The following is an 8,569-nucleotide window of genomic DNA, read 5'->3' on the forward strand; positions in this document are numbered from 1 at the left end:
AATGAAATAGCGACATAAAATCTAACCAGAAAACTATAGACAGACATATTAGCAGACAGATATCACCAAGATACATAGCGAGAGCAACACAGGTAACAGAGAGGGGTGATCGTCTCTGTGTGGTGGCCTTAAATAGACAGAGGGGGGGGGGCGGAGGCAGAGAGAGGGAGGAGGGTTAGAGAAAAAATTAGCATATCAATGAGTGGTCAACAGACGTGGTGCTGCGAATGCGATGGCACGGCAAGCAAGCCTGAAAATCAGGAGAAGGACACACTAAAATTAAATAACCTAGTAAAATATCGAAATGTAATGTAATACAACACAGAGGGTCGGTCAACACACAATTAACGCATAGCCTGGTTGATTACGTATTTCAAAGATTGCTAAGTTAGAATTTAAGTGTGAACAATCTAAAGAGAGGACACAGGCAGAGAAAACAAGTCGCCAGAGAGAGAGAAAAAAGATAAGCTTAAAACTTCCCCGTAGAAGTGGTTCAATCTTAATTTTAGAACTTTCGTGACTGCAGGAATTATTATTTGTTTCTTTCGGTTAAGTCACGTCTAAAGATAAAATAATAAATTAAATTAAATAATAGAATACGACGTTTCGATTGCAACACAAGCAATCATCATCAGGTATAATGAAATAGCGACATAAAATCTAACCAGAAAACTATAGACAGACATATTAGCAGACAGATATCACCAAGATACATAGCGAGAGCAACACAGGTAACAGAGAGGGGTGATCGTCTCTGTGTGGTGGCCTTAAATAGACAGAGGGGGGGGCGGAGGCAGAGAGAGGGAGGAGGGTTAGAGAAAAAAATAGCATATCAATGAGTGGTCAACAGACGTGGTGCTGCGAATGCGATGGCACGGCAAGCAAGCCTGAAAATCAGGAGAAGGACACACTAAAATTAAATAACCTAGTAAAATATCGAAATGTAATGTAATACAACACAGAGGGTCGGTCAACACACAATTAACTTAACCGAAAGAAACAAATAATAATTCCTGCAGTCACGAAAGTTCTAAAATTAAGATTGAACCACTTCTACGGGGAAGTTTTAAGCTTATCTTTTTTCTCTCTCTCTGGCGACTTGTTTTCTCTGCCTGTGTCCTCTCTTTAGATTGTTCACACTTAAATTCTAACTTAGCAATCTTTGAAATACGTAATCAACCAGGCTATGCGTTAATTGTGTGTTGACCGACCCTCTGTGTTGTATTACATTACATTTCGATATTTTACTAGGTTATTTAATTTTAGTGTGTCCTTCTCCTGATTTTCAGGCTTGCTTGCCGTGCCATCGCATTCGCAGCACCACGTCTGCTGACCTCTCATTGATATGCTAATTTTTTCTCTAACCCTCCTCCCTCTCTCTGCCTCCGCCCCCCCCTCTGTCTATTTAAGGCCACCACACAGAGACGATCACCCCTCTCTGTTACCTGTGTTGCTCTCGCTATGTATCTTGGTGATATCTGTCTGCTAATATGTCTGTCTATAGTTTTCTGGTTAGATTTTATGTCGCTATTTCATTATACCTGATGATGATTGCTTGTGTTGCAATCGAAACGTCGTATTCTATTATTTAATTTAATTTATTATTTTATCTTTAGACGTGACTTAACCGAAAGAAACAAATAATAATGAATCAAAACCCGTTTGCGACCTCTGCGCCAGGGCCTTTGTGGGAGCGCCTCATTCCATCAGCGTCATTGCGTCAAGACACGCGGAACTCTGGACCGATCTCCAAATTCGGCGTCTCATCAGCAGCTGCAGGCTCATTGCCCAAAACGTCGCCTACTTCTGTGTACACGTTTTTTCCCGCTTTATGAAGGCCACACGCTGTGTCAGTGATGAATGATGTGGAGGAGTTCCCCGCCCGCCCTGTAATTCGAAGGGACACGTGGCCTGACGTCTCCACGAGAGGGCGGCAGAGTCGAGCAGACCTGAGCTGGACCCCGGAGCACAATGGGAAGGCAACCTGAACACGGGCTCTCAGCGCGTGGCCTCCAGGGGGACATCGAATACAAGGCCGTAATTATAATATATAAAAAAAAATTTTTACATTTTTTTTTATATGCTGAAAATGTCCCCCCCAATATATTGCTATAAAAAATTGCCATGCTATGTAAATAAAAACTATATAAATTTCGATTTAAAGCTTTTGTGACTGCAGGGATTCATCTTCTTGGTTCTTTCGGTAAAGTCACGTAGAAGGGAAATAATAAAAGAATAAAAATAAAACTTAAAATAATTCTCACGACGTTTCGGCCACAACGCAAGCAGCCGTCTTCAGGTGGAGAACAGGTCTGTCGAGAACGCAGAGTCTGAATGGCATGCCCCAGGCTTGGAGCGACTATTTATGATGGGATGGAGGGGGGGAGAGCGCCTTGACAAAATAATTTGCATATCAAGAGGAATTTAGCATATTTATGGGAAATGCAGATATGACCTGTTCTCCACCTGAAGACGGCTGCTTGCGTTGTGGCCGAAACGTCGTGAGAATTATTTAGTTATGTTTTATTTTTATTATTTTCCTTCTACGTGACTTTACCGAAAGAACCAAGAAGATAAAAACTATTTGCTAAACCTTGGCGACAATATCTGAACTTATCTTCATATAAATCAATGCATAGATTTCTGTTTATATGATTGTGGTTATGGTTGTACTTTATGAATCCCTAATCTCTGCCATTACATACAATGAATCAAGAAATGTAAAAAAAAAAGTAAAACAGAGCAATGTAATACAATACACTATTAGACATTATTGCAAAAAAATAAATAAAAAGTCCATCCCATGTGTCAGTGATTTTTTTTTAATATTTTAGGCAGGAAATTCGCTTTCAAATTTACCTGTCAACCCCTTTTCAGTGCCCTACCTTATTACAGACCAACTCAGACCTTATTGGTCACCCCGTGCCCTTATAAATCCCAACGTTCATCCTGCAAAGTCCATCACAAGGGAGAAACACAAACAAAGAGCCCAACATTTGTTTTTGCCCTTATTGAAACGGCTGACCGCCGTATGGACCTGAAATCTCAATTTCACTCTACAAGAATACGGGGTAAACCGCATGGGTTGACAGCTATGAATCTGTTTAACACGTAGGCTTTCGCAACAAATATCCATAATTGGGTTAGATCGCGTAAATATATAAATGTTTCGTTAAACTCCGCCACCACCCGACACAGCCAACTAGTAAGGGTTGTCACGTAAACAGAACGTGGCCAATTCGTCACTAGTACAGCACACCGGTGTGTTGGAGAGCCAAGCCACAACATTTACAGCCAGATCTGGCTGTCGCCTGATGAAGCTGGTTGTAATTACTGGCGAAGCGTCGTGCTCAGATTGTGAATGTTGTGGCTTGGCTCTCCAACACACCGGTGGTGCTGTACTAGTGACGAATTGGCCACGTTCTGTTTACGTGACAACCCTTACTCGTTGGCTGTGTCGGGTGGTGGCGGAATTTAACGAAACATTTATATATTTACGCGATCTAACCCAAAAAACCTCTAATTATGGAGCTATGAATCTACCTCCGAAACACATCCGTCCCTCCGCATACAAACAATACAAATAATTATTTTACACGTCCCATCAGCGACCACACGGCCTTATGGCAGTGCATTGTTTCAGCAGCATTGGTTCGACACAAGCTACACTCTGGACCGGTCTCGACATTTGCGTTCGTTGAACGTGTGGCAGTTCGTCAGCGTTGGTTCAAGCGAGCGAGCGTGACTCCACTGATGAGACACCGAATGTCGAAACCGGTCCAGAGTTTTGCTCGTGTGGAAGCAATGCTGATGATAAGGAGTGCCCTCCCAAGGAGGCTGATGGGATGTGTAAATACTTTTTTTTACTGGTAGGAACCTCTTGGTTACACCAGCCCACAGGGGATTATTGTGTCCGTCCGTCCGTCGTGAAGTGAGGGGCTGGGTGGGGAGGGAGGGGCTGGGTGCGGAGGGGAGGTAGGGGCTAGGTGGGGAGGGTGGGGCTGGGTGGGGCGGGGAGGGTGGGGAGGGGCTGGGTGGGGAGGGTGGGGAGGGGCTGGGTGGGGAGGGGCTGGGTGGGGAGGGTGGGGCTGGGTGGGGAGGGGCTGGTCAACCCGTGGTGCCCTTATAAAACTCAACGTTTAACCGACTCACGCCGGCTTGTGCCCGCCCTCACAGTCGGGCATATTTGCGGAATACACCACGCCGCCGTTGACCCTGGCCATTGACAGAGCAACCCAACGTTCCTACCAGCTCCCTCCGCAGGAATGTGTTTCGGCAGGAGGGTCCTACCATTTTCTAGCAGCAGGCGGCGATGTTAATGCTGTGTAAGTGTGTGTGTCATTGTGTCTATATGTGTAGGCAACGTGTGTGTGTCAGTGTGTGTGTGTCAGTCTGTCTATGTGTGCGCAACGGGTGTGTGTGTCAGTGTGTGTGTCAGTATGTGTGTGTCTGTGTGTGTGTGGGGAGCGGTAGTGGAGCGGGTAGCGCGCTGCGCTATGAACCTGCCGACCCGGGTTAGATTCCCGCTTACGGCCAACACCAGTGACGATTATCTGAACCGATCTTGGGCATCCCCTAGGTCGACTCAGCCTCAAATGAGTACCTGGTGCGGTGTGTAAATATCGCCGCTTGGGAGACAAAGGCGGCCGGGCGTGGTGTTGGCCACCCACCCCCTCGTGTGCCGTGCCGGCCTTCATAGGTGCTCGCTAACAGCACTTGCCCCTACAGTCTGTTAAGGCTATACGGGGGATCTTTGTCTTGTGCGGGTGTGATCCCAACGTTACCAGGTAAGGCCCTACTGAGCTCTATAGCTCTCTTTTAGAAGCGACCCGGCCACAAATGAAAGCCCAGCGAAGTGGCTTATCCCGTGGACATTTATAGCAGCCAAATACTCTAAACGCTTCTAAATGGGGATCCAGAGAAAAATCCACGCGACCACGGGAGGAGGGATACGCAAAATCCAAAATATACACAGCAGGCGCCAGGGTCGGTTTCTAGATCGACCCCACGACCTCCTGCACACCAGGACGAGGCAGTTACCATCTCGCCGTCGCGGTGCCCCTAATATAGTGAGAGTATCAGCAGAGGGACAAGATGCGTGTGGAAGGAGGCGTCAAGTTCGTCCGCCTATTTCTGTTGAATAATTAGAATCTTAGCTTGGGGGCTGGGGCCAGTGTCACTTTTTTTTCGGTCCCGTAATCCGGAGGGCGTGGTAATTACGGGGTGGGTGGGTGGGCGGTGGTGGCCGTCTCGGCCACGAAGCTGTCAAGGAGTTTGAAACAAATTTTGCGCCGGGCGGGCAGGCGGGGTGGGAGGCGAATCATCGGGCGCGAGGAATCCGCGCGCTCGCCACTAATCTCATTACGGGGGTGGTGGTGGTGGGGAGTGGGGGTTTGAAGGGGGCTCCAAACCCACAGCGAGATTCCACTAGAATGAAGGTCCGCCGCTCAGAGGAGTAAAGTGACAGGAGGGGAGTGGGGGGGGGGGACATGGCGGGATAAATTGTAGTGAATGGCGGAGGCCGGTGCCATCCCAATCCACGTGTCTGTCCAACATTTAATGATACGTCTCATTGTCTGCCCGCATGTGTTTTGACGGCTACGTACATTGTCTGTTTGTCTCTGGACAGTTGGAGGCAGTCGCCCTCCAACAACAACGGAGGGCGGAGGAGCGACGCTCACAACAACGAGCGGAGCGCCGGGTGGATAAAGCACAACAAGTTGGCACAGTAGGGGGCACAGGTGGTGCATTAGCCAGTCGTCTCAGTCAGTCGACCCGTGGCACCTGGGTCTGCCCCGTGACACTCCTGCTAGCGGGCGTTCGACACTTCACGTGGCCTCAAGGTGCACATAGCCTGGCACAAGCGTCGTGGTGACGTCACCGCCACTTAGTGGCGAATGGCGGTTGTTGTTGTTATCGCTGTCTATCTGATGTGCCTATCTCTGTGATTGTCTGTATTTGACTTAATTTGTTCGTCATGTTGGTGACAACCCAGGTCGCTCTTGCACATGAGACATTATTCTGGTCTCTTAAGTTCCCACCTGGTTATACAGCATAGACGTGTACACCCGTGTCTCTCTAGCCCTACGTGGTAGCCTGTCTGATTGTATGTATGTCTTCTTGCCCGGATGCTATACATCTGTCAAGTCTCCCTGTCTGCGCCTCCGTTTATCTCTGTCCGTTCCCTTTGTCTGTCTGCCTGCAACTATTGGCCTGTCTGCGTTGACTGTCTCTCTCTCTTCCTGTCCCATACATCACATCGCCCGTGTCCGTGTATGATCAGTGAATCGCCGTGCCGGCCCTTCAAAGGCGCTCGCGAACATCACTTGACCGCTAACAGCCCGTGTACATGACCCGGGATAGTATTTGTCTCGTGTGCCTGTAGGATCAGAGTTTGTAAGATTCGTCTATAGGATAGACCATACCGACCACGTGTTCCAAGTTAACTCCCAGCCACACGCCCCTTAATGAGTTAATGAGAAGCCGGGAGGATAATGACCGTGCCAGCTGCACTGACAAAGCGACGTGTGACTCCTAATTCCTGTGATCAGTCACCTAAATAATCACGTGAATCGGTCTGGCCGACCCCTCCCCCTCCGTCCCATGCACCCCCCCCCCACAGCACCCCCTCTCTCTCCTGCCACTGATGACCCCAGCACACATAGCCCCCCCCCTAATTACAGGGAGGGCGAACATTCTGCGGGAGAAGATTCAGCTTTCATTTTCACATCTCGCGGACACGTGGGCCCGTCGCTTCCACAACTGGGTTATCTCTCTTCTTTCACGATACAGGGACCCACGTGACCACGCTTATGGCCGCGTGGCGCCGTCTCTGGCCACGTGGCCGCGTCTATGACCACGTGGCGCCAACTATGACCACGTGACCGCGTCCGTGGCCAAGTGACCGCGCCTCTGGCCACGTGTCGAGGTCTCTGAACGTCTTGGACGAGACACAACATCCAGGTTACCGATTTGGCACAGAGGCACATGAGTAGACGCGGGAGAAAGAGAGAGAAAGAGGAGAGAAACGAGACAGTGACGGGAGGAGACACGGAGACAGGACCGGGCTGAGCAGCATAGCGCGCATAGCTGCAGCCAGAGTCGCTATTCCGAGCCCCGGGCAAAGCAGAAGCAAGTGCTCATCCCATAAATCAGCCACCCCCTCGCCCCCCCCACTTACCTGGCCCCTCCCCTATCACCTCCCACACCCCCCCCCCCCTCTCACAGACAAAACATCCGCCCGGGATTAAACCCGGGTTCTCGAGCCGAGTGAGTTGATGGTATCAGTCTGGCCACCAATCACTCACATAGAGACCCATAGACTCACATAGAGACCCATAGACTCGCATCGAGACCCATAGACTCGCGTAGAGATCTAAACACTCACATATAACGATACTATCAGTGCATTCGTCGTTAACAATGCCTTAAAATGAAACGTGTATCATGGCCCTTCTCCATAGGGCCATTGCCCGAAACGTCACCTATTAACTATTTGTTCAATACTTAATTACCAAATAACTCGTTTTATACACACAGTCACACGATTATGCACCTACACAGAAACCCAGTGACATACATAGACACCCATAGTACACAATCACCCGTAGTACATAGACACTGACAGTACATAGACACCTAAGTGTAGGGCCCGCAGTATTACAACGCGAACAGTGCTGTGTGTAGCTGGCCGCTTGGCGTTATTAGAGTTCATTGGGACCTGTGGTGCTCAGCAATCGTGATTTAAACAAATTTCACAATTTCTTTATATTTTTGGCTTTATCAGGTAAGGCCCACTGGAGCTACAGATCCCTTTTTTCAGAATTTACCTGGCCACAAATGATAGCGCAACAAAGTGGCTTAGCATGTGGCCATTCATTGCACTTGCCCCAACAGTCTGCTAAGGCGACGCGCGTCCATTCTAAATGTGGAGGGAAAAATCGGAGAATCCGGAGAAAAATCCGCGCGACCACGTGAAGATACACGCGCACTCCATCTGTACGGGAGTTCGGTGGTCGAGATGGAACCCACGCCCTCATGTACACCAGGCATATTGCCACCCGGCACTGCGATGCACGTTCACTGTGGCACTCCCTGCTACAACAGGTCGCACGTTAAAGATCCCCGTGGCGTCATTCGCAAGGGCAGGCCATGGTGTGCCGGCGTCACGGGATCACGAAGGCAGAGACAAATATCCTCCCTACCCCCCCCCCCCCGTGTAGCCTTAACAGACTGTTGGGGCAAGTGCTGTTAGCGAGCGCCTATGAAGGCCGGCACGGCATACGAAGGGGTGGGTGGCCAACAACACGCCCGGCCGCCTTTGTCTCCCCGGCGGCGATGTTTACACACCAGATACTCATTGGAGGCTGAGTCGACCTAGGGGAGGCCCAGGACCGGTTCGAATAATCGTCACTGGTGTTATTGGATGTGAGCGGGAATCGAACCCGGGTCGCTAGGTTCGTAGCGCAGAACTACCGCACCGCACATACACACGCAGAACCACACATACACACGCACCGCACCACACATACACCGCAGCACACATACACACGCAGAACCACACATACAC

Source organism: Lampetra fluviatilis, chromosome 62, assembly GCF_964198595.1.
Source record: "Lampetra fluviatilis chromosome 62, kcLamFluv1.1, whole genome shotgun sequence".
Lineage (NCBI taxonomy): Eukaryota > Metazoa > Chordata > Hyperoartia > Petromyzontiformes > Petromyzontidae > Lampetra > Lampetra fluviatilis.